At 44.8% G+C, this 22,541-nt stretch overlaps 1 long non-coding RNA gene and 1 pseudogene across 1 annotated transcript; one reads left to right on the top strand and one right to left on the bottom strand.

Moving 5' to 3' along the window:
* The first annotated feature begins 470 nt into the window (after window positions 1-470).
* Window positions 471-14,848, top strand: LOC141921346 (uncharacterized). Its single transcript, XR_012622669.1, has 4 exons — window positions 471-581; window positions 1,611-1,696; window positions 11,750-11,823; window positions 14,780-14,848. It is a non-coding gene; the product is annotated as an uncharacterized LOC141921346 (long non-coding RNA).
* Window positions 10,115-11,665, bottom strand: LOC141921345 (uncharacterized; annotated as a pseudogene).
* Window positions 14,849-22,541: the final 7,693 nt, after the last annotated feature.

The raw sequence follows: 22,541 nt of genomic DNA, 5'->3' as shown, positions 1-22,541 counted from the left end.
GGCTGCTGGCCGGGTTTAAACCACGACAGGAGTGTAGGCAGGGGAGCGTGCCCCCAGCCTGCATGCACCCGCTTCAGCTCCCCCCTGCTGCAGAGCTTGCTCTTCTCTCTTGACAGTGGAGTTTTAATGAGGCCCTGTACATCCAGGGTGTCGAGTAGCTAGCACTAGAGAGAGGCGACACAGCTGCTGATGGGGGAAAGGATGAAGCTGGGGGGACTTTGGCTTTGCCAGCCCAGCTCCAGCATGAGACTCCCTGCCTGCCTATGGAGCTGCCAGTTTTTACTTCTCCTGGCCTCTCCAAAGTGCTCATGCTGTTATCAGTAAGAGAAAAAGAGCAAGGTCACAGCACTGGAAATGCCATTTCAGAATTACCCATTCAGGAGAACTAAGCAAACAATGCCAAATGTTTTGTCACTAAATGTTTGGCATTTAACAAGGGTAGGGGCTGGCCAGTGTCGTTGTGGTTTGCAGATGTACTGAGTCTCAGCGTTGTACCTGTCCTCTTGGAGCATCTGTAAATTTGTCGGGAGTGAAGACATCGCTGTTGGCCTCTCCACCAAGTGCTGATGAAATTGCTGATGGTATGTTTGCTCAGAACTGGCTTCAGAGACCTCGTTATCAGAGTGGGATCAATGAGGCTGGAGTTCAGAGAAGGGCTAATTAAACATTGTTAGGGATTTAGACAAAAAGATTGCTAGGGCAGATTTAAAATAAGTTATACCTTGCACTTAATTTTTACCTGTGTCTCATGATTCTTGTAATCCTGCTTTTTGAGAGAAGAGACAGAATCTGAGCACTGTGGAAAGCTGAGTCCTAAGTGACCCAGCCTAGGTAGCAGCAGCAGAGGTGACAAGAGGCCTCAGCAGATATGGTTATCCTCACTAAATCAATGGTAAGCAAACGGAAGAGGTTAAATAGATACTAGTGTTTGAGAGTACAGCTAGTAGGAGAACAGCTGGAACAACTGAAAGTAGAATGAAGAGTCAGTAAGGGCTACAGCACTGGGAAGATGAAAGAGTTTGGGTTAGAAGGTCCATCAATACGGTGTTTGAAATTAGGTGGAAGTGTGTGTTGCAGGGAAACAAGTCTGAATGGTCTTCTTTTGGGGGGTTTAGCTACCAAATCTGTCTTCTTTTTAAAAAATCTATTAGAAATCCTAGCTATGCCTATTTAGTAGCAGTTCATCATACTGTACTGTAATGAATAGGTCCTTGTTTTGATTAGCAACAAATGAATCCAGTTTTTCCAGAAATAAATTAACAAATTAATTAGAATAAATAACCATCATTTGCCACTCAGTCATCTTAACGGGAATTTTCAGTTCTGCCTGGCTTTGCCTTGGCTTCCCTCCAGGCTGACTGCGGCAGCTTCATGTTCTTTATCAGCGAGATAAGTGGGATGCGATTACTGTTCGCTTTAAATCAAACAGTGGACTAAAGTATCAGGCTTGAAATTTCAGCATCTCTCTCTTCTGAACACAGCGTTTTCTTCTGTTTTGCAAGCCACAAATGCTTCATGCTATTTGTACAACTTTGTCTAACTTTTAAGTACTTGATCTTTGTAGAAGAAGCTTCCAACTGAGGTTTTCTTCACAATTTCATACTTGGCAGGTCTCATAAGCAAGTGCCTGGATGACGCTGCTATTTTGAGACTCCAACACAAAACTGGTGTGAACACACTAACTCTCTGTTCTGAGGTATGATCATGTTACAAACTGGCGTTAACTTTTGACGGTGCTTTTTGCTCTCTGCCATTAAGGGAAAAATTCTCACAAGCTAGAGTGGAGGCTGGTTTTTGGCCCTAATTATGTTTCTAATCCAATTTCACACATTTTACATTAACAGCAGTTACTTTTCTGCATTTTCTCTTCCTCTTCTTGCATCCCTCTGCAGTGTGCAGTGCTGTGGACAAATTATTAAATAGGACTGAAGACTTGCACTGACACACCAAATTTGCAGTGTATTTTAAGAGCCAGGTTCACCCCAAATAGTATCTCACAAGAGGAAAATAAGCCACTATCCATCATATTTGAGAAGTCGTGGCAGTCCGGTGAAGATCCCACTGACTGGAAAAGGGGAAACATAACCCCCATTTTTAAAAAGGGAAAAAAGGAAGACCTGGCGAACTATAGGGCAGTCAGTCTCACCTCTGTGCCTGGCAAGATCATGGAGCAGATCCTCCTAGAAACTATGCTAGGGCACATGGAAAATAACAAGGTGATTGGTGACAGCCAACATGGCTTCACTAAGGGAAAATTGTGCCTGACAAATTTGGTGGCCTTCTATGACAGGGTTACAGCATTGGTGGATAAGGGAAGAGCATCTGATGTCATCTACCTGGACTTGTGCAAAGTATTTGACACTGTCCCACATGACATCCTTGTCTCTAAATTGGGTAGACATGGATTTGATGGGTGGACCACTCAGTAGATAAGGAATTGGCTAGATGGTCACACTCAAAGAGTTGCGGTCAACGGCTCGATGTCCATGTGGAGAGCAGTGAAGAGTGCCATTCCTCAGGGATCAGTATTGGGACCACCACTGTTTAACATCTTTGTTGGTGACATGGACAGTGGGATTAAGTGCACCCTCAGCAAGTTTGCTGACGACACCAAGCTGCGTGGTGTGGTTGATGGTTGATGCACTGGAGGGAAGGGATGCCATCCAGAGGGACCTTGACAGGCTTGAGAGGTGGGTTCGTGCAAACCTCATGAAGTTCAACAAGGCCAAGTGCAAGTTCCTGCACGTGGGTTGGGGCAACCCCAAGCACAAATACAGGCTGGACAGAGCATGGATTAAGAACAGCCCTGCAGAGAAGGACTTGGGGGTGTTTGTTGACGAAAAGCTCAACATGACTTGGCAATGTGCGCTTGCAGCCCAGAAAGCCAGTTGTATCCTGGGCTTCACCAAAAGAAGTGTGATCAACAGGTCGAGGCAGGTAATCCTTCCCCTCTACTCTGCTCTTGTGAGACCCCACCTGGAGTACTGTGTGCAGCTCTGGGGCCCCCAACATAAGAAAGATGTGGATTTACTGGAGTGAGTCCAGAGGAGGGCTGTGAAGATGATCGGTGGGCTGGAGCACCTCACCTATGAGGACAAGCTAGAAGAGCTGGGGTTGTCCAGGCTGAAGAAGAGAAGGCTCCAGGGAAACCTTACAGCAACCTTCCAGTACCTAAAGGGGGCCTACAGGAAAGATGGAGAAGGACTATTTACAAGGGCATGTAGTGATAGGACAAGGAGTAACAGCGTTAAACTGAAAGAGGGTAGATTTAGATTAGATATAAGGAAGAAGTTCTTTACTGTAAGGATGGTGAGGTACTGGAACAGGTTGCCCAGAGGATGCCCCCGTCCCGATCCAATATCGGGGCGGGTTCTTAAACGATCCCAAGAGCGAGATTAAGACACAAACGAGGTCAGATGCTGTATAACCTTGTGAACTTTATTTGCTGTAACAATTAGTAATAGCTATAGGACAGAGAGGAAAAGAAGGGGACAGTCAGAATCCCTAAGCAAGAAAAACGGTAGATATGCAGCTAATTACCACCACCACCAGGGATCCAGTGATGTTCTGTTGGCTCGGGCTCGGTGCAGGTGATGGTGACTCCAAGCTCCGCTGAGGTCCCGGCTCCAAGTAACAAGTGTCGAAGAAGGTGCGCCCCAAGGGAGGAGTACACAGTCCTTTTATTGTCCCAGTCCCCTCGACCTTTCCAAAGAGCCCACCCATTTCATGCCAGCCTGCACGTCTTACCCAGATCATGGGGCTCATGGTCCTGTGGTCCTCCATGCGCGGATGCCCAGGCGCTCGCGCTGGTCATGCCAGCCCGCATGTCTTCTGCACCCCGATTTAGCTTTGGGCGGATGTCGTGGTTTCGTCGGGGACCCTTCGTCTCCTTCAGAACGTACTCCTCCATGGCAACAGGGTGCTGAGGCCAGGAAATGGTGGTGGTGCAACAGCAATGTTGAGACAAGCAAAGTCTAACACGGTTCCTTACACCACCCTGTGGCTCAACATTGCTGTCTTCGTGGTGGCGTGAAAGATAACGGTACAGAAAGAGAGAGAGAGAGAAAGACCAGAAAAACCGCAAAACACAATAACAAACAAGATTTCCAGCAAATTTTTCATCAATAACAAATACGAATATCTTTAACAAATATGTCATGCTCAAAACTAACTAACTTTATAAAACCAAAACATCTTATAAACCAATTTTAAGGCTCCGATGAATCAGCAGAAGAACATAACTACAGTTTACATGATTGACATTTACAGGGACAAAAAAGATGTATTATAAGAACAAATAAGAGAATGACTATCAAGGCTAAGGCTATAAAATGAATTAAAATTATTACTAACATATTCCCGCGATTCTTAACAAAATACCACAAAATGTCTGAGGCCCTGACAGTCCACACGGTCTGCTGGAGTTGAGGTCAGCATGCGCGGTGGAAAAATCCCCTTCCATGCCCCCTTATCCTAAAGCGCATGCATCATTTGGGCCTAGGAACTTCTTTTCCAAATTTAAACAAAGGTAAATAAACAACACTATCGGTAACAATGTTAACAATATTCTAAACAAACATATGAAAAGGTAACAGGAACACTATCAACTAACAGTTTTTTAACCAAACAAAGTCAAACAAGATGTGTCCCAGACCGGACCGAGGAATGTGCTCTCGGTCTTTGGGGATGAGGAGGGGAAGGAGGTGGTTGTTTACATGAACAGGTACAACTACAAGACGGTTTACATGGACACTTACAGGACGAACACATACATACCACAAGAGAAAATATAGCAAGAGCTAACAAAGTAACAGCCACAAAATTCAGTATTAAAAGGGTATACATTCTGGTTGTTGTCGCGGACTGCGGCACTGAAGGTGGTTTGACTCGCCTGAGTTGGGGATCTGCCAGAATGGACGCCCCCAGCCCAGAGCGCATGTGCTGTTTAGACCTAGAAACATCTATAAGGCTTAAATAATTGATACAGCGACAGGCTTTGGTTGGCAAACGATACGAATTTGCTTTACACCATCAGGTGAGTCAGTAGATATAAATTGCATGTTAGAAACGACACGTTGGATTAACTGAACAAAGCAAGGAATAATACATGGTAAAAACATCAAGGTGGCAAATGCACATAATAGATAAAATAGAAGCTGCTTTACCCATGGTGCTCCGGGTAACCAAGACCATAAATCACCATTCCAACCATTCCATGTTTGAACTGGGACATGAGCTAGTTTCCTAATATCTGTGGTCAGTTGAAGGACTACTTCACCTACATCATCTATTTCCAAACAACAATTAGAAACATTTAGTTTTCCACATACTCCTCCCTCTTCAGCTAGTAGGTAGTCTAAACCCATGCGATGTTGAAGGATTGCAGTGCGCATCTGTTGAGATTGTTGAGTTAAAAGGTCTATAGCATTGGCAGTTTTATTAGTAATAATTTCTAAGACTGCTTGTAGTCGAATTATACGGTTCAAATTATAAATTGGTTCTCTTGCCCCTGATATCAGTTCATTGGGATTCCAAGTGGCAGGCCCATAATGCTCAATAATTCTTTCAGGTGCCCACTCATTTTCCCCCCACTTTTGAGTTCCACCTATTTCAAACTCAACAGATCGCTTGTTGCGGGCAATCCTTTTGTTTCCTAGCTTATCATATGGTCTTATTCCCAATTGAGGACCATCTGCCTCTGGGAGAAGGAAAAACAGAGGTCGGATAATCCCTATATAGCAAATCCCTGACCAATTCGCTGGTAATTGTTTGTAGGCAGTATGTCCACATATCCAATAATGGCCCTTTTTGGCTTTGGTGCCTTTGGCAAATGGTCCCTCTGCAGTCCTTGGGGTTTGAAAATAAGTTGTGTTTTTACTTCCCAAAGGGCTGAAAACCTCATTCAGGTGATTATTTATCTGGATGGTACAATACCAGGACTCAGTGTTGTTTTTCCACTCACAAGTTGATTATAAAAGTTGTTTCCTCATAATTCGGCATATTCGGTTTCATTTTTGTTTGACCAAAACCCTTTGAACCCTTTGCTGCGTCCTTGTTCATTAAGCCACAACCATATATAAATACCTCTATCTTTGTTAACCGATTTATGTGTAAGTGTCTGTGGTGGTTTAGCCCCTGCCGGGGTCTGAGACCACATGGCTGCTGCCCCTCCCCCACAAAGGGAGTGAAATACAAAGCCCCAAGACTGAAATAAGGAGAGGTTTAATACAACAATGCAATAGCAACACAACAAACAACAACAATAACAATAACAGTAATAGTGATAGCAATGAACAGAGCAAAATAGCTACCAAATACAGCAGTTTGAAGCACGATGTACAAAACCACGAGTGCACCGCGCTCCCGCGCCAGGAAAATGTGACCTGCCAGGATGTGACATCCGCATGGCATCTGAATAACCCGGCTAGAGCTCCCCCCCCACTGCTGGGGAAACTTAACCCTATCCTGGTTAAACCAGGACAATGTCCATTGACACTTACTTTCCCCCACATTAACTCCTCCTTTCTGAGTACAATTCAAGCAAAATTTATCCTTATTAGGGAACTGAACTGGCCATGTTCCACTATCATCCCAGGTAGTATTTCCAACATCGCTGTAGTTGCTTACAATCTGTGATGGGGAAAGTGGTATAGAAATCCACAGCCAGCTTGATAATCCTAGAGGTCCTCCACAAACCCAACAGTGACTTAGATTAAAGGTTTGACTTACAGTTTTTGCTAACAAAACAAATTCATTATCCTCAAGGGGGTTGTATGTTTTGGGTAAAGGTGGGGGAACTGGCTTCCCTTCAGTTTTATAGGTAAATCCCCAAAATAATATAGCAAAAATTAACATACACATCCTAACCAAATTACACTAAAGTCTGCATCTGCTTCACTCCTTCTGTGGGTGCGTCTGTGTCGCTTGCTTCCTCCTGAAAATGAAACAAAAAACAAATTCGCTTCTCGGGTTAGAAAGAGGGAACAATCCATCTAGTATGAAGCCTATGAGTTTTTCCACAGGCATCTTTTGCCTTCCAGGTGTATTTGTTAAGGGGTGTGTCCAACACCAGTGGCACTTTGCCCACTGTGGGAAGTTCAACCAAGACAGGTTGTCCTGGAAAATGAGATGGATTGCTAGGGTGAGCAGGGCCATGTGGGGCTGGCATAATTGTTGGAGGTTTTGGACAGAATGCTGTGATCTTTGGGCATCCATTTACTCCCCAGCGACTGTTGACGCTGGTCACTGCATCCCACACTTGCTCAGCACATCCTGGCTTATGCGGTTTGAGGAAGTGTTTTAATAGTCCATTTGTTCTTTCCACAATTCCATTTGCTTGTGGGTAATACGGAGTGTGAAACACCCACGAAATTCCCTCCTGGGCTGCCCACTCTTGGACCACTTTGGCTGTGAAATGTGAGCCATTATCTGATTAGATTGACTGTGGTTTGGGGAAAATTCCAAACCATTCTTTCAGGGCTTTTATTGTGTTTTCTCCTGTTGCCTTAGCACATGCTTTAGCTTGCACTAGTCCAGATACTATCTCCACACCTACCAGTATATAGTACTTTCCTTCTGATTTTCGAAAGGGACCGATGTAATCAATCTGCCAGGCCTCCCATAGGCCTTTTCCCTCTCTTAAGTGCAGTGGGTCACCCTCTAGAGGGTGTCTGTCCAGACGGACGTGGCATTGCTCACAGGAAGATATACAAGTTTTACATTCTTCCCTGGTAACTGGCCACCCTCGGGCTTGTGCCTCACAATAGAGGTCCTTAACTCCTGAATGTTTCCTCTTTACATGTAGCCATTCCAACAGACTTTCCCAATCTTCTGCTATCTGGGTGCTTTGTAGGGAAGCCAGCCGGGCTAGTTCATCCACCTCAGCATTCCAGCGGCTTACTGGGGTATCATCCTGCTGATGAGATGCTACCCATGCTACTGCAAATTTCCCTTGTCTGGGAATGGTAAGAATATCCTGCCATTTTTCCTTTTGCCATACAGGTATTCTATTGACCTCCCATCCATTTTGTTCCCAGAATGGAAGCCATTCAGTGCAACCTTTGAAGACAGCATAAGAGTCAGTATAGATATAGACAGAAGAAGCAGATTGAGCCTCGTGTTGGAAAACGCTCCACACAGCAACTAGTTCTCCCACTTGTGTGCTACCTTCTCCTTCGGTAATGATCTGTTCCTTGGTGTCTACCTGAAGTGCCACATCTTGGTATTTCCAAATTTTCCCCTCCCGCTTTGACGAGGCATCTGTAAACCAGATATTTTGCAATTGTCCAGAAAACAGAGGAGCTACTTGTATTACAGACAAAAGCTCGGGTGTTTCCCTATCTGGGTTTACTTCATCTTGTATATTTAGCACTTTCGTGGCTCCTTCAGTTACAGAAAAGATTTCACAGTAGTGCTCTATTTGTGCATACCATTTTCGCACGGAGGCTCTCTGGCCCACCCCGTCAGGGGGTGGAGTTCCTGCCAAAACTGCTTTGATCGCTTTAAAGGGGCCTCTGAAAACTAAAGGTTGTTGCCGGATGGTGCATTCGGCTTCTCTCAGAGCTAGGCTAACTACAAACAAGCCTTTTTCCCAAGTCATATATCTTTTTTCAGCATCTTTAAAGCTACAAGAATAAAAACCAATGGGCCTAACAGGACCCTCTGGCACCTTTTGCCACAAATGGATGGACAGTCCAGTCTTGGCGAACCCCCATTCAATTTGAACCAGATCTGTTGGGTGAATTGGACCCAGGGCTTGGTAGGCAGTCACTTCAAACACCAACAGCTGTAAAGCCTCATCAAGGACCTGAGTCCACTCCCACTGCGCTCTCTTTCTCAATAAGTCATACAAGGGCCTAGCAATAATTGAAAAATCAGGAATGTGTTTCCTCCAAAACACAAGCAACCCTAATGCATGCTGTAAGTCTTTCTTTGACTCTGGCATCTTGATCTGATCGAGAGAGGAGAGAGTATCTGGTGGGATACATGTCATACCTCCCTTCCACCAGATCCCTAAAAATTTTACCTCACTTGAAGGGGTCTGTATTTTCTCAGGTGGAATTGTCAACCCTATATTTTCTAGATGGGTAAAGATATCTTTTTGAGTTTCTTCAACTTCTTCTACCTGACTCCCTCCTATGAGTACATCATCTATGTATCGATAAATCTTTACCTCTGCTTTTCTGGGAATTGTTTCTAACTCTCGTGCTAGAGCATGGTGAGCCAGCATGAGGGAGTGCTTGTATCCTTGAGGGAGTCATGTAAAAGTATGCTGTTGTCCTTCCCAGGTGAAGGCAAAGCGATCCTGGTCCTCAGGTTGTAAAGGGACCATAAAAAACATATCTTTAACATCAGTTGTTGCCATGACAGGGTGGGATTGTTCCTGAATGGTTGCTATCAATTCAGCAATGTTTGGTACGGCAGATGTGAGTGGACCTGTATTGGGCATTGAGTCTCCTGTAATCGATTGTCAATCTCCATTTGCCATTTGGTTTTTGGACCGGCCGTGCTGGAGAGTTGAAGGGAGAGTGAGTGGGGACCACAACCCCTTGTTTTTTCAAATCTTCCAAAACTGGTGTAATTTCCTCCCTTACTCCTAGAGGCAATGGGTAGGGTTTAACATTTGTCAGTTTGGAGGGAGGTAGGGTAGGTGCCGCTTGCAATAAACGCACTTCTGTTTCCGATGTTTTGGCCAATTGCCTGATCTGGGGGACACCAAAAGACCATGAGTTCCCCTGGGCGTCTCGCCACTGTCTACCCTTCAAAACATCTATACCTAAAAGATTCATCTGGAAAGATCCTATGGTCACCATGGTGTTGACAGGGCTTTCTTCTCCTGGTAACCAAAGTATCACTGGAGTCATAGGCACTGACTGTGTTTTTCCCAAGGCATTTAAGACAATTAGATTTCTAGATGGGATCGAGATTCCACACTGTTCTGCTTCAGTCCGCGTTAGCGCAGTAATTTGTGCCCCAGTATCAATCAGGAATGTTACCAGTCTTTTTCTTGGTCCTACGGCAACAGTAATTAGTAAGTCTCCTTTTGTGTTGCAGGTGAGTTGTCTGACAAACATCCATCCTCCGCCTCCCCCCTCACCTTCGGGGGGCGGAGGGTCTAGTTTCCCGCCACCTTCTTCTCTCCAGTCAGTTCCTCCCCAAGGTCTATCAAAGGTGGGACACTAGGGGTTGGTTTGGAAGTGACCCTTTGTCCTGACCAGTTCTGCACAAGTTGTTCTAATTTTTTGGTCAAGAGTCCATCCATCAAGTCACGGGGAATGCCTTTCTGAAGCCCTAGTTGCCATAGTCCCTGTCGAGTTAGGGGCCTCTCTCTCCCAGAATTCTGAAATCGGGGTGATCCCAAGTCTTGGCCCTTCCTCATGGATGATTGTCGCCCACTAATTTGCTCTGCAGCCCGTACGACCCTGGTTTTGGTTCTTTGGGATGATCCACCAACTGGGCCATATTTTCTCCCAAAATTAATCAATTCCTGGGCTACCTCTCCCCATGTCCATACTTTTCTCCCTGGCCATTGGTGGTCAGGGGTCACTATCCTCTCCAGAGTGGCCGTCATTCTTTCTGCATTGGCGGTATTTTGAATCTTCCCTTGCAACTGGATGCCAATGGGTTTCAGGGAGTCAGGAAGTCCTCGTATCAGGGGAGTCATCCTCTCTGGGTCCACAGGCATCATCATTGGGGAGCCTTGGTTAGGCTTGAGCTCCCGATCATACTTCATCTGCAGACAGGCTGCCTTCTGCACACTTTCCACTAACTGATCCACTGTACCTGTTATGGCAAGGGGATCCCCCCTCTCCAAGGGGTTCAGCCCTCCAGCCCAGTACGCAGCTCTCTGAGTCAATGACCATGGGGCTCAGTGGTCACTGGTAGTTAAAAACACACCCGGACCCCAATATCCTTCTGCTTCTTTCTCTGACAACAAGATTCCATCCCCTCTTGACAAAGACACTCTCCACACATACTCTGTCTCTGATTCTTTTGCAGTCCTTGCAAAATCTTTTCTCAGCTTTGCCAATTCGGTTGCTGTAAATGGGACTTCTTCGGTGATAACCTGAGGATGGTTATCGCTATTGTCCTCGTACACATACTCTGTTTTAACCAGCGGATACATAAGGGGGGGGGGGCTTTCTACGGTTTCTTTTGCCTTTTGCAAATCCCCTTGTGGATAAATTTGCCGTATCCCCTTCTCCAGAAGTTTCACCTCTGCCTCCGCCAGTGTATCCGTCTCCGCCAAGAGCTGTTCCCTCAACTCATTCTTTAATAATATATTTTGATCCCTTTCCTCCTCTAGTAATTCTTTAGTTTCTCTCAGTTGATTCTGCAGGGTCTGTATGACCGTCTGCAGGGAGTCTATTACAATATCAGTTTGATACGACTTCTGCTTTTTCTCTTCCACCGCAGCTGCCAGACTCGCTCCTAACACTGCACAAATTATAGCTTTTCCTTTTCCCCTCTTAACCTTAGCTTCCTTCTGCAAAACCCTTATCCTATCCACCACACTCTGTGGTTGAAACCAATGTTTTTTCACCCAAACTAGTCCCTGGACCAAGGGATGAGACCGGTGCACTTCCAAAAGATCATATAGTTTATCTATTCCTTCAGCCCCCGAGGACACATCATCACAAACATCGGCTGCCTTCAGGGCGGCCATTCTTTTTCTTTTTCCTAATTCAAAGGGGATTATCGTCCTGAGAGGGTCACACCTTAATGTCAGATTTCCCCTTTTCTCTCCCAGGAGACCAGATCTGAATTTAACACAGAAAACAATCCAAAGGAGATTATCGTCCTGAGAGGGCCACACCTGGGTATGTAAGTATCCCCTGTTCAGTCTCAGGAGGTCACACCTAACCCAAACACAAATACAATATCACTGTCCACTCTTCACCCTGTTCACTCTCAGGAGGTCACAACTTAATGTAACACAAGGGGGGTTATTTCATTCTGAGAGGTTTGCATCCAACACAGCAAGATAGTACAGCACTCTCGTCTCAAGGGATCCTGTCCGTGATGCCAATTTAAAATGTCCCGATCCAATATCGGGGCAGGTTCTTAAATGATCCCAAGAGTGAGATTAAGACACAAACGAGGTCAGATGCTGTATAACCTTGTGAACTTTATTTGCTGTAACAATTAGTAATAGCTATAGGACAGAGAGGAAAAGAAGGGGACAGTCAGAATCCCTAAGCAAGAAAAACGGTAGATATGCAGCTAATTACCACCACCACCAGGGATCCAGCAATGTTCCGTTGGCTCGGGCTCGGTGCAGGTGATGGTGACTCCAAGCTCCGCTGAGGTCCCGGCTCCAAGTAACAAGTGTCGAAGAAGGTGCGCCCCGAGGGAGGAGTACACAGTCCTTTTATTGTCCCAGTCCCCTCGACCTTTCCAAAGAGTCCGCCCATTTCGTGCCAGCCTGCACGTCTTACCCAGATCATGGGGCTCATGGTCCTGTGGTCCTCCATGCGCGGATGCCCAGGCGCTCGCACTGGTCATGCCGGCCCGCGTGTCTTCCATACCCCAATTTAGCTTCGGGCGGATGTCGTGGTTTCGTCGGGGACCCTTCGTCTCCTTCAGAACGTACTCCTCCATGACAACAGGGTGCCAAGGCCAGGAAATGGTGGTGGTGCAACAGCAGTGTTGAGACAAGCAAAGTCTAACACAGTTCCTTACAGCCCCCTCCTTACAGCCCCCTCCCTGGAAGTGTTCCAGGCCAGGTTGGATGGGGCTTTGAGCAACCTGAGCTAGTGGAAAGTGTCCCTGCCCATAGCAGCGGAGTTGGAACTAGATGATCGTTAAGGTCCCTTCCAACCCAAACCATTCTATGATTCTATGTAAATATTTTGTTTCTTGCCAAAGAGGTCAAATAATTAGGAAGTTTTCTCTGTCATTGGTGCTAGTATGTTTTTCTCTCTCCCCATGCTGCTCATCATCTCAGAGAGAAAATCTGATTAAACTACACCCTTGTCAATGTTGCTTACCTTAATTACGTGGGATATGTGCATTATTATTTGGTGTCATCAATTGGCTGCTAAAGCTTTAATTGCCCCGAGCTGAGAAAATAACAAGCCCTGGGAATCTCGCCACTATATACTAGATGGTTTGCCCCTATGGCACTGCTAGACAGCTGTCACTGACAGCTGCTGGGGCTGCTAACAGGAGACACATGGAAAATTAAAAAGTGTTTCTGATGAGCAAGTATTAAAGGAGCAGGTAGTTTCAAAATGGGCATGAAGAAAGTGGTCACTTAACCCAGAGGCACAGGTACTCAGCTAACCCAGTGGGTAGTGCCCATGGGTCCTCCTCAGTCTGTCTCCTCTTTGTCAGTGTCTACAGTAGAAGTGGCAACCAGGAGCATCTCATTGACAGCCCTGTACTCAAACCATACCTCTCTCTCTGGGGCAAACCCAGTCTCTGGCAAGGCATGACCCACCTTAGCCCGTACAGGGCTTTTGCTGATGGTTGCAGTGTGCAGGGGAGGGAGCAGGACGTAAAGATCACTCTGGCACTCCTCTGTCCCACTGGCTCTGCTGCGGCCCCAGAGAGCCCCGGGAGCCCAGCCGTGCTCTCTCTTTCCCTGCCTGCTTTTGGGTATTCCCCTCATGATTTGGGCACATCTGCAGCTAAGAGTAGAAACTCTTCAAGGGGGAAAGTGTATTGTCACTTCATCCAGCAAGCAGCTTCTGCTGCTGTAGAGTGATTTTATAAGAGCTCATGGTAATCACGGTAGGGTGAATAAAGTATGAACTGCACTATTTTGCATTAGTAATTGGAAGCCTGGTCCTTGCCTGTTCCTGTTACGGTGCCTTTTTATTGACTTGCCGTATGGATTATAACATCTATTCCTTCACAACAATGTTCGTTCTTCCAAAACAACATCATAAACCCATCATTGTCCACCGCAGCCTGTCACCAATTTTCTGCTTTATCTCAAAACTAGTGGGACTGGGATTTGGACCTGTCATGTTACTCAGTATAATTGAGCTGGTAGGAGGTCAACGTTTCCATTAAGAATATTAGATGTTCTGGTTTGGAGGAGCAGTTAAGGGCAGCGTTTGTGATCCCTCTTTATGTGCCATGCTCCCCATCTCTTTCTCTTTAATCACAGCCAGTGTAAACTGAGATAATCCTGTTCAGAGAAAACATTGTCTCACTCTTAGAGCAAACAGTAAATCATGCTGTCTTAATGCAAAAGAAGAGACGAGGGAACGTATTTTTGTAAATGCTCTGATTTTTCTGAAAACATGGATATGAATCTGAATGGTTGTGATTTCACGTTGTAATTTTTCAAGTATTAAATCCATTCAAATTGCCTTGTTGCTGAACTTCGTGGCACCAACTCTTACCTGATAGTCAGGATAGTTATTAAGTCATTACTGCAGTCATGCTTTTGAGGAGACTGTTTCCCTACAGAGCACTCAGATCCTGCTATAGCTCCTTTCTTCTTTCAGTCTTAAGTGTTCACAGATCTTTTTGTGCATTTTGAACACCTGAACATTTGTCCTGAGTTAAAACTATTGCATACGATTTTAATCGTCTGTTTTATTGTGGGATCACTGTGCAGACCAGCCTGAAACCTCCCTTCCTGGCTGCAGGATGCTAAAACCTCAGTACACAACACTGAGCCTTCCCGTGCCTATCTTCTTCCCCGGGGATCAGTTCTCTGCAAATCCAATGTGCTGTCTCTGTTGCTTGCTCAGCCCACATCCCAAGGTGAGAGTCACCTTTTTGCCTGATATAAAGTGTTCAGATATCCTTTCCAATTTCTAAGGTTTGTTTCAGCTCTCACCTGGGAAGGCAGGACCTGCCTTTGCTCTGTGGTCTCTGCAGCCTTCTTGGATCCTCTGCTTGCACGGCCTGGGAAGAAGGAAGGCTGGGAATGTATTTTACAGGTAATTGGAAAAAAATCCAAGTTAAAGATTAAACATTCAATATAACTGGTGTTTTAGGGTTTTTAACCTTCTCACTGACCATCTTCAGGGTGCCCTCTGAAGATGTGCAGCCGAAAAGTGGACCACTCAAACCAGTGGCTGCTGTTGATGTTTCCAGCCCTGCTGCTGACCTCAGAAGGCCTGCAAGGGAACTCTAGGTGTGTTCCCTGGCTGCAAACTACCAGAGCACCCTGCCAGCTGTTGGGAATAATCTCTGGTGAGTGATATAGACACCAATCCAGGCCAGTTTTTGTGTAGGGCATATTTTAGCATAAGCTTGCACCTTGGTAGATGAAAAGTAGTTTGATTTTTCTTGGGAAGGAGGAGTGGTTTGGCTTTTATTCTCCTAGGAATTCATTTTTTTCCCAGCTGTGAACAAAATTGGATATAGGTAGACACTAAGATAAATAATGGTGGATATTCATCTCTTTCTCCCTCACTCTTTGCTTGTTTTGACCACTTACACTGTAAACTCGGGGCAGGGACTCTTTCCCACTACATGCATGCAGAGCAGACTTCAAATATTTAGGAGATGGGAGATGGGTATAGAAATGTTGTAACCCCCTGGAATCATTTTGATAATGACCCAAGGAGCTCTAAGGGAAGACTGGGTCCAGTCCTGGTAGCTCTCCAGAGAGGCCTTATGGGCTCATCATGAGGTTGCAAGCAAGCCAAGGTCTTAAAGGTGATTGAATCCATCCCCTCACCCTTAGGCACAGTGAGATTTTCCTGAGCATAGCCAAAGATACTAAACTGTTCCTGCTGTGCAAGGTTAGCAGCCAAAATGAACATCCCCAGCCACATAGATCACCATGTCCCAAGTGTATAGGTTGAGATAGCGACTGCCAACCAAGGCCTTGTTAAAGTCCACAGGAGGTTGTGGTGGGGTCCTGGGAAAGAAGAAAAGTTCATACTTCAAGCGGAGGCTGCTGTCTCTGGGGTCATGGTACTGCTGTTGTTCAAAGAAACAAGCCTGATGTGCACTTTTGAAAATAAATTATATTAAAAACAATGTCCTGGTCAGTCTCATTTATTTCTTCTTGAACCCATCACTTCCCTCAGAAGTCTTTTAACCGAAAAAATACCAATAATAACAACAAATAAAAATAACAAGTGACTACTCATAACTTCAGCATGAAAGCAATATTTTAATATACTTGGTTTTGCTTCCAAATTTTTTTTTTTTTCATGCTGCTGATGTAACATTTCTCCAAAGGCTCTTCTTTTATGAACAAATTCATTTGAGTTGAAAGTCCTTTTAGTGTTATGGTTTTTCTTTAAGCCTTACACCTATTTTGATGACACCTAACATTTCTTCTGTGGCTCTGGTACAGAATTTGGTCTATAATCTTAATTCCAACTTCCTGCTTACATATTTTTTTGCATTTATAACATTTCCAAGCTGTAGTCTTCTAAAACCTATTCGTTTGTGTTCTGCAATCTTTGTTTCCAGTCCTTTGACACAACTTTTCACTTTAGTACTTTTAACAGTCTTGCTAACAATTATTAGGGTTTCTTGCATTTATTCATTTATTTGAAAAGGTGTGGGAGGATGGCATGATTACACTATTATCAGAAGCTATGTACTAGCCTCTCACATCAATATCCATCCTACTTAGCTGCAGTGTGCTGATGACGTGATGTGGGTTGTGCTGGCTGCTTCCTTGAGTAGAAGGCTAGTACATCTACACCTGTGAGCAGCCACTTTTATGAAAATATTGGAATTATGACACTGAATCCTTGTTTTTTTGTCTTTCTCTCACATAACTCCATTTTAAATGAGGCAAGTTCCTCTTTTTGAGTTCTGTTACAGTTTTGTGTCTTGCATTTAATGTTTATCTTTTCAGTGATTTCTGTGATAAAAGATTCTGTTTCTGAACTTGATCTCATTTTCTGGTTTGGCTCTATCAATACTTAATAGCGGTACCATTATTATTTGATAACTTTAAATACCAAGCTTTTATCTAATAAAATTTAGAGGAATTCTGTATTCTTGTAATTGTCTTTTTCTCATTTAAAAGGAAGAGATTTAGTATGGTTGGACTGGTGGCTGTATTTATTTTATTGTTGGAGTAATTTTATGCACTAAATTTTTCTAAAATTGAAAGAGGTAGCAATGTATATCCAACCTCAGGTTTTACTTATGTTTTCAAACAGAAACCAGAAGTGGGGTTTTTGTGCTCTGAAAAATTGACCAAAAAACTCCAAATATGTCAAAATCGGCAGTTTATTTGAATTTTGCAGTAATGCAAGACAAATAGCTTGTATTTAGTGTCATTATCTCCTGTAATGTGACAAAGGTGAAGACTCACAGAAGTTTCTTTCTCTCCCATTTCAGGTTGTCTATTAAAATAAGTTAAAATATTAAGTATCTTAAGGTCTACTTCAGCTGGGTGATCCTAGACTTTCTGAACCTTCAGCTCATGTCAGCCTTGTGAAGTACCTTGCTTAAGGCCCCCTTGTTGTCACATATTTCATTAAAAATGGTAAGGACCGAAAACTTCTCAGCAGTCGCTGTGGCTCGTTCACTGCTGTCTCCAGCCTCTGTGTGGGAACGGCTGCTGTGGGATGTCCCCAGACCCTTTCATCTCTGGGTTGACTTCACTGTGTCAGGATGAAACAGCTGGAACTCAGAAATGCCAAGTTACTGCTGTTTAGTGAGTTACCACACCACTTCAACCACAGAAATAAGTCATTTATGCTCTTACTTCGTCTTGGAAATGAGAAATGAAGTATATCAGCCCATATCTTTGCAGATCAAAGCTAGCATGCTTTGCTTTTGCTGTGGACTGAGAGCTTTTAGCTACTGCTCCTGCACAGGGACTTGTTCAGCTGCACAGACCACTTAGGTGTTTGAGCCCTTACATGTATTTTAACAGGAACTAAATTAGCTTGGTGTATACCCAGGACACTTATAATTGCTAACAGCTCTCCTTGGCACCAGAAGGTCTTCTAGGCATATATGAGAGTGCCTCTATTCTCATAATTATAGTATCACTACCAACATGCTATAATTAGACAAGTTAAAAATTGTCTGAGCTCCTACTTATTGCTGAAATGTGCTAAATTCCGGATGCAGTTGTCACTGAGAAAAACCGCTTTAAAGCTTTATCTCCAGCATAGGCAGTATCCTCACACCCTCCTCACCTTTCACTTCAACAGAGCTTTTTGTGTGGACTTAACATGCATGGATGGGCTTTGTAAACATCTCTTCTTGTCTTTCTGTTATATACTAGGAGAAGCATTAGAGGCTCAATGGGCTGTATTTTTAAAAATAATTCCTTTATGCCACCTGCCAGCCTTAAGTGTCAGGGTTTTGTTATTTTACTACAGCAGTTTCTCACAGAATATGTTTATTTTCTGTGTTGGGGGCTGCACAGAACATCCTCTGAAACTCGTGAAGAATAATCAGTTCACTCCTTTATTCTGTGCAAGGTGTCTGTGCTCCTCAAACCTTACCTCTTTCAGATAGCGGGTATGAGCTCTGCACGGCATGGACAAGAGGTTCTAGCTTTGAACTGCTGCCAGATTCAATAAACTGTCAGCTTCGATGTATCTTGCTTTCTTCAACCTACTTTTATGAGGAAAAAAAAAGCATCACTGAGGCCTATTTGATTTTTGCTATAACCACTCCTCCTCATAAAATTTTGGCAGGGTAGTTGCCTTATTACATCCCTTGTATGGATCTTTGATCGTGTCGCCTTTTATAACCATCGCATTTTTGCTCCAACCCTGCAGTGAGAGCACTGACGGCAAAGGAATGGCAGCTCAGATCTGAGACTTCTGGCCCTGATCTCACGAGCATAGTAGCAGGGGATTCATCATCAGAAATTCCCATTCTTCACATAGTTTCTTATTTGTCTCCTAGCAGTTTCTTATTTGTCTCCTAGCTCTTGGCAGGCTTTCTGCTTCCACCCACATGATATAGGCTTTTCTAATAATGGCAACAGTGTGAAGCCCATTAAGATCAGAATTGCAGACTAACTGAGCCTAACTTCCCCTTTTGATAGTGGAGAGCTGTCTTCTTCAAGGGAAAGAGGGAAAGTGGGTTTCAGTTCATAATAGCTGGCTGGTTTCTGACACTGAAGCAGTAATGCGTGTTGGCCCTGCGAGTGCCTGAACGCTAAGGCAGGCTGATGCGGCGTGACTCTTCTTCATCTGTGTTTGCACTGTGCCTGCTGCAGAGAGGTCCTGCCCCATTGGTGAGGAGCTCCCGTTAGCCATGACCTGGGGGCAGGATTATTAGCTGCCCCTCCTGTTTCCAGCAGATAGCTCTGTTACGCTTGGATCCTGCATTTTATTTCAAGATATGGTGCTTGCCTTTCCCCTGCCCTTTCCTCAACCTTAGTCTCTGTCAGACTGACTCAAAAGCTGCAGTTATCTGATTTCATCTGGAGCATTGCTCTGATGGGGAGGCATTCCCAGCGCCCAGGGTTTAAAGGATGACTCTCCCCAGGGGTGGCAGGACGAGCCACACAGACACTGAAAGGCTTTGAACTCTGCTCAGTGTATATATTTGCACCATGGACTAGTTCCTCTGTTTAATATGTACATTAATCAGTGTTTCTTACTGCACCGTTATACATACGATATGCAGTGTGTATTTTGTCATGAATCAGCAGGGGAAGCTTACGCTCCCCAATGAATTATGTGCATAACATTATCTTTATAAAATATGCATAAATATTGCGGTACATCATCCCACACCTAATAGCACGCAAGCAGAACTGTGCTAGCAACCTGCCAGGGTAGGGTGCAGTAAAGGCGTTCATCTGTCATCCAGATCCTGGTTTAACTTAAACAGGGGGTAAGTCTTCTAGGAAAATGAATCTTGGCTATTTATATTTAAACTCAGTTTTTACCTGATGGACTGTATGTGTACAATTTTCATTCCTGGTAAACCCCAGAATGCATCAAGCAGACAACAGGTCCCTTCCCTTTAAAACTAACAACTTACATGGACATCTTGGTAACTGAAGGACTAAGGAGGGGCTGGAATAAGCAAGGCTTATAGCTGTGGAGTAACTCCCTGCAATATCTTGGCCTATCTGATCTCTCTGCATTTCTCTTTCACTTTCCACTGAGCCTGTTTTCCCCAAGAAGGTGGGGTCTTCTTTGGAGAGCCTTGCACTTACTCCCCTCAACAGTGCCTGTGACATCTTTTTTCAGGCTCTAGTGCCATGGTCAGCTTAGCCTGGCTGCCGCCAAAGGCCTGGTCTGCTGCTTCTCCCATCACTTTCTGCAGCTGCTTGTTCCAGGTGTCCCTTGTTGACGTTCATCTGATCTCATGGTTGAACCCTGGCTGGAATCTAACCCAGCACAAACAAGGAAGATTTGCAGAAAGCTACACCAACATGAGGGAATCAAACTTGTCACAGGCAGTTCACTGACACTGAGGATGCCTGTGCCCACACTGTCAGACTGTAGAGTGACCACACGCAGCAGGCTGTCTACACACAGCCTCTCAGTTGAGAGTGATGCCTTCTTGTGCTAACCTCTGGATCATGCCTGGGAACTTGGGAACTCAGCTGGGAGATGACCAGAAGGCATTGCTCTTCTTATTTAAGCATGGATGCCTGAGCTCCTGTGCCTGGCCACATTTCCTGGCATGCTATACTGGGTCTGGCTGAGCTGGAATTGGTTTTCCCCTGTAGCAGCCCTCATGGTGCTATGTTTTATGTTGGGAGCTGGCAGGGTGTTGACAGCACACTGGTGTTGTGGCTACTGCTGAGTAGTGCTTACACAGCACCAAGGCTCTTTCCAACATTTCCCCCCCCCGCAGTGGGACGGGGTGGGCAAGATCTTGGGAGGGGACACAACCAGGACAGCTGACCTGAACTGACCAAAGGGATATTCCAGACCATATGACGTCTGCTCAAGTATAAAGCTGGGAAAAAGGAGGAAGGGGGTGGGGGTCACCCTTGGTCCTCCGAGGCAACCACTACACGTATTGGAGCCCTGCTTCCTGAGAAGGCCCGACATCGCCTGTTAATGGGAAGTTGAGAATAAATCTGTTTTCTTTTTGCTTCCGCGCGCGGACCTTGCTTTGCTTTGCTTATATTAAAACTGCTTTTGTTTTACCCACAAGGGTTGGTTTTTTCCTATCTTATTTTCTTTCCCCTCTTTGCCCTGTTGAGAAAAAAAGGGGAAGGGGGGGGAAGTGATAGAGCGACTTGGTGGGTACCTGGCATTTAGCCAAGGTCAAACCACCACACATGCTTAATTAAATGAATAGGCGTGGTCCATATGGCTGTGTGACCATCTCAGAGGAGGTGGGTGAGGATGGTGTGGTCATGAAGCTCAGGGAAGAACATAGGAAATGACCACAGCTGTCGTAAAGGAAGCTGAACTTATCACAACACCAAGGGGATGGCAGGGTGACCTCTGTTGTAGGTAGACCACTGTATACAGTTGAGTGAGTCAACTGGTTGTATAATTGACCTGCCCTAAAATGATCAGTAGAAATTATCTTTCTGAGCCAGCCAGACCAGCATGGGGAAAATGTATATATGTCTCAGCCCAACATGGAATATAAAAATCGAAGAACCAGCAAAATTAACTGTGAAGAGGACAATGGCCTTGAGCTCGCTTCAACTCACCTATTTCTTCCCAGTGGTTGGAGATGCCCAGCATTGTGACAGTGAGTGTATAGAGAATGGTAATGGGATTTGTGTTTGTATTGATTCAGCTGTGTATTGCAATTGCTATATTATGCTTGTGTTGTGATTTCAGTATATTGCTCTATCGGTCTGCTAAATCAAAGTCCTGTGTAACGTCAAATATCTTCAAATAAGTAATTCAGTATTAAAACATTAAACCCTGCTCATACAGCATATCAGAAAGTATTCAGAGAGTTCAGAGAATATTAAGCTCTGGCAGACTGCATGAGCATTGCTGTGGGTGCAAGGGAGAGGATGGGAATGAGAGCTGGGAGCAGGAGGAAGACAGGGCCACCTCTTCCTGCCTGAGTGAGCGCTTGCACTGGATTAAGGGATCATGGAGCCACAGTGTCAGTTGTCACTGCAGACACAGGTGTGGGTGTTACATGCTACTACAATTTGCTCCTGATGATGGTCTCCTTTTCTAGAAGGTACCTAGGATTAGACCTCTCATTTCCACTTCTCGTTTCGAGCAGACTTTTGAAAATACTGACTTCTTTTTCTGCTTTAATTGCTTGCAATCTCTTGAAAACAGGCACTTAATACATTTTCTGATTTTATTCTTTTGTATTCTTTTTTTTTCCTCTAGATGTTTATTTTCCTGCATTAATTTCTCTTTCTTTGGCTGAATTGCAAGGTGGAAGAAAAGCATGCCGTCAGATCTCGTACAACTAGAACTGAAAGAAGGCAGCTCTGCAATAGCATGTATTGACTAGACCTCTCTCAGTTCAATTATTTTTTCTATTTGTCAGTGAAGCCTTAGCAAATTAGTGCTGTGACTGGCTCCTGCAAATTGCAGCATGTCCAGAGGTGGTGGGGTGGCTCGGGTGGCTCTGCTTCCCAGGGTCTCAGGAATGTCCCTGAGGCTTGTTAAGATGTGCAGGGTAAGAGCCCCCAAAGTCACACAGCTACGAAAAACCATCATCCATATGAAAGCTGTCCA

This window comes from Strix aluco, chromosome 3 (assembly GCF_031877795.1).
Source record: "Strix aluco isolate bStrAlu1 chromosome 3, bStrAlu1.hap1, whole genome shotgun sequence".
NCBI classification, from domain to species: Eukaryota; Metazoa; Chordata; class Aves; order Strigiformes; family Strigidae; genus Strix; species Strix aluco.
Note: the sequence above shows the minus strand (reverse complement) of the source record. Positions and strands in the feature narration are given on the sequence as shown.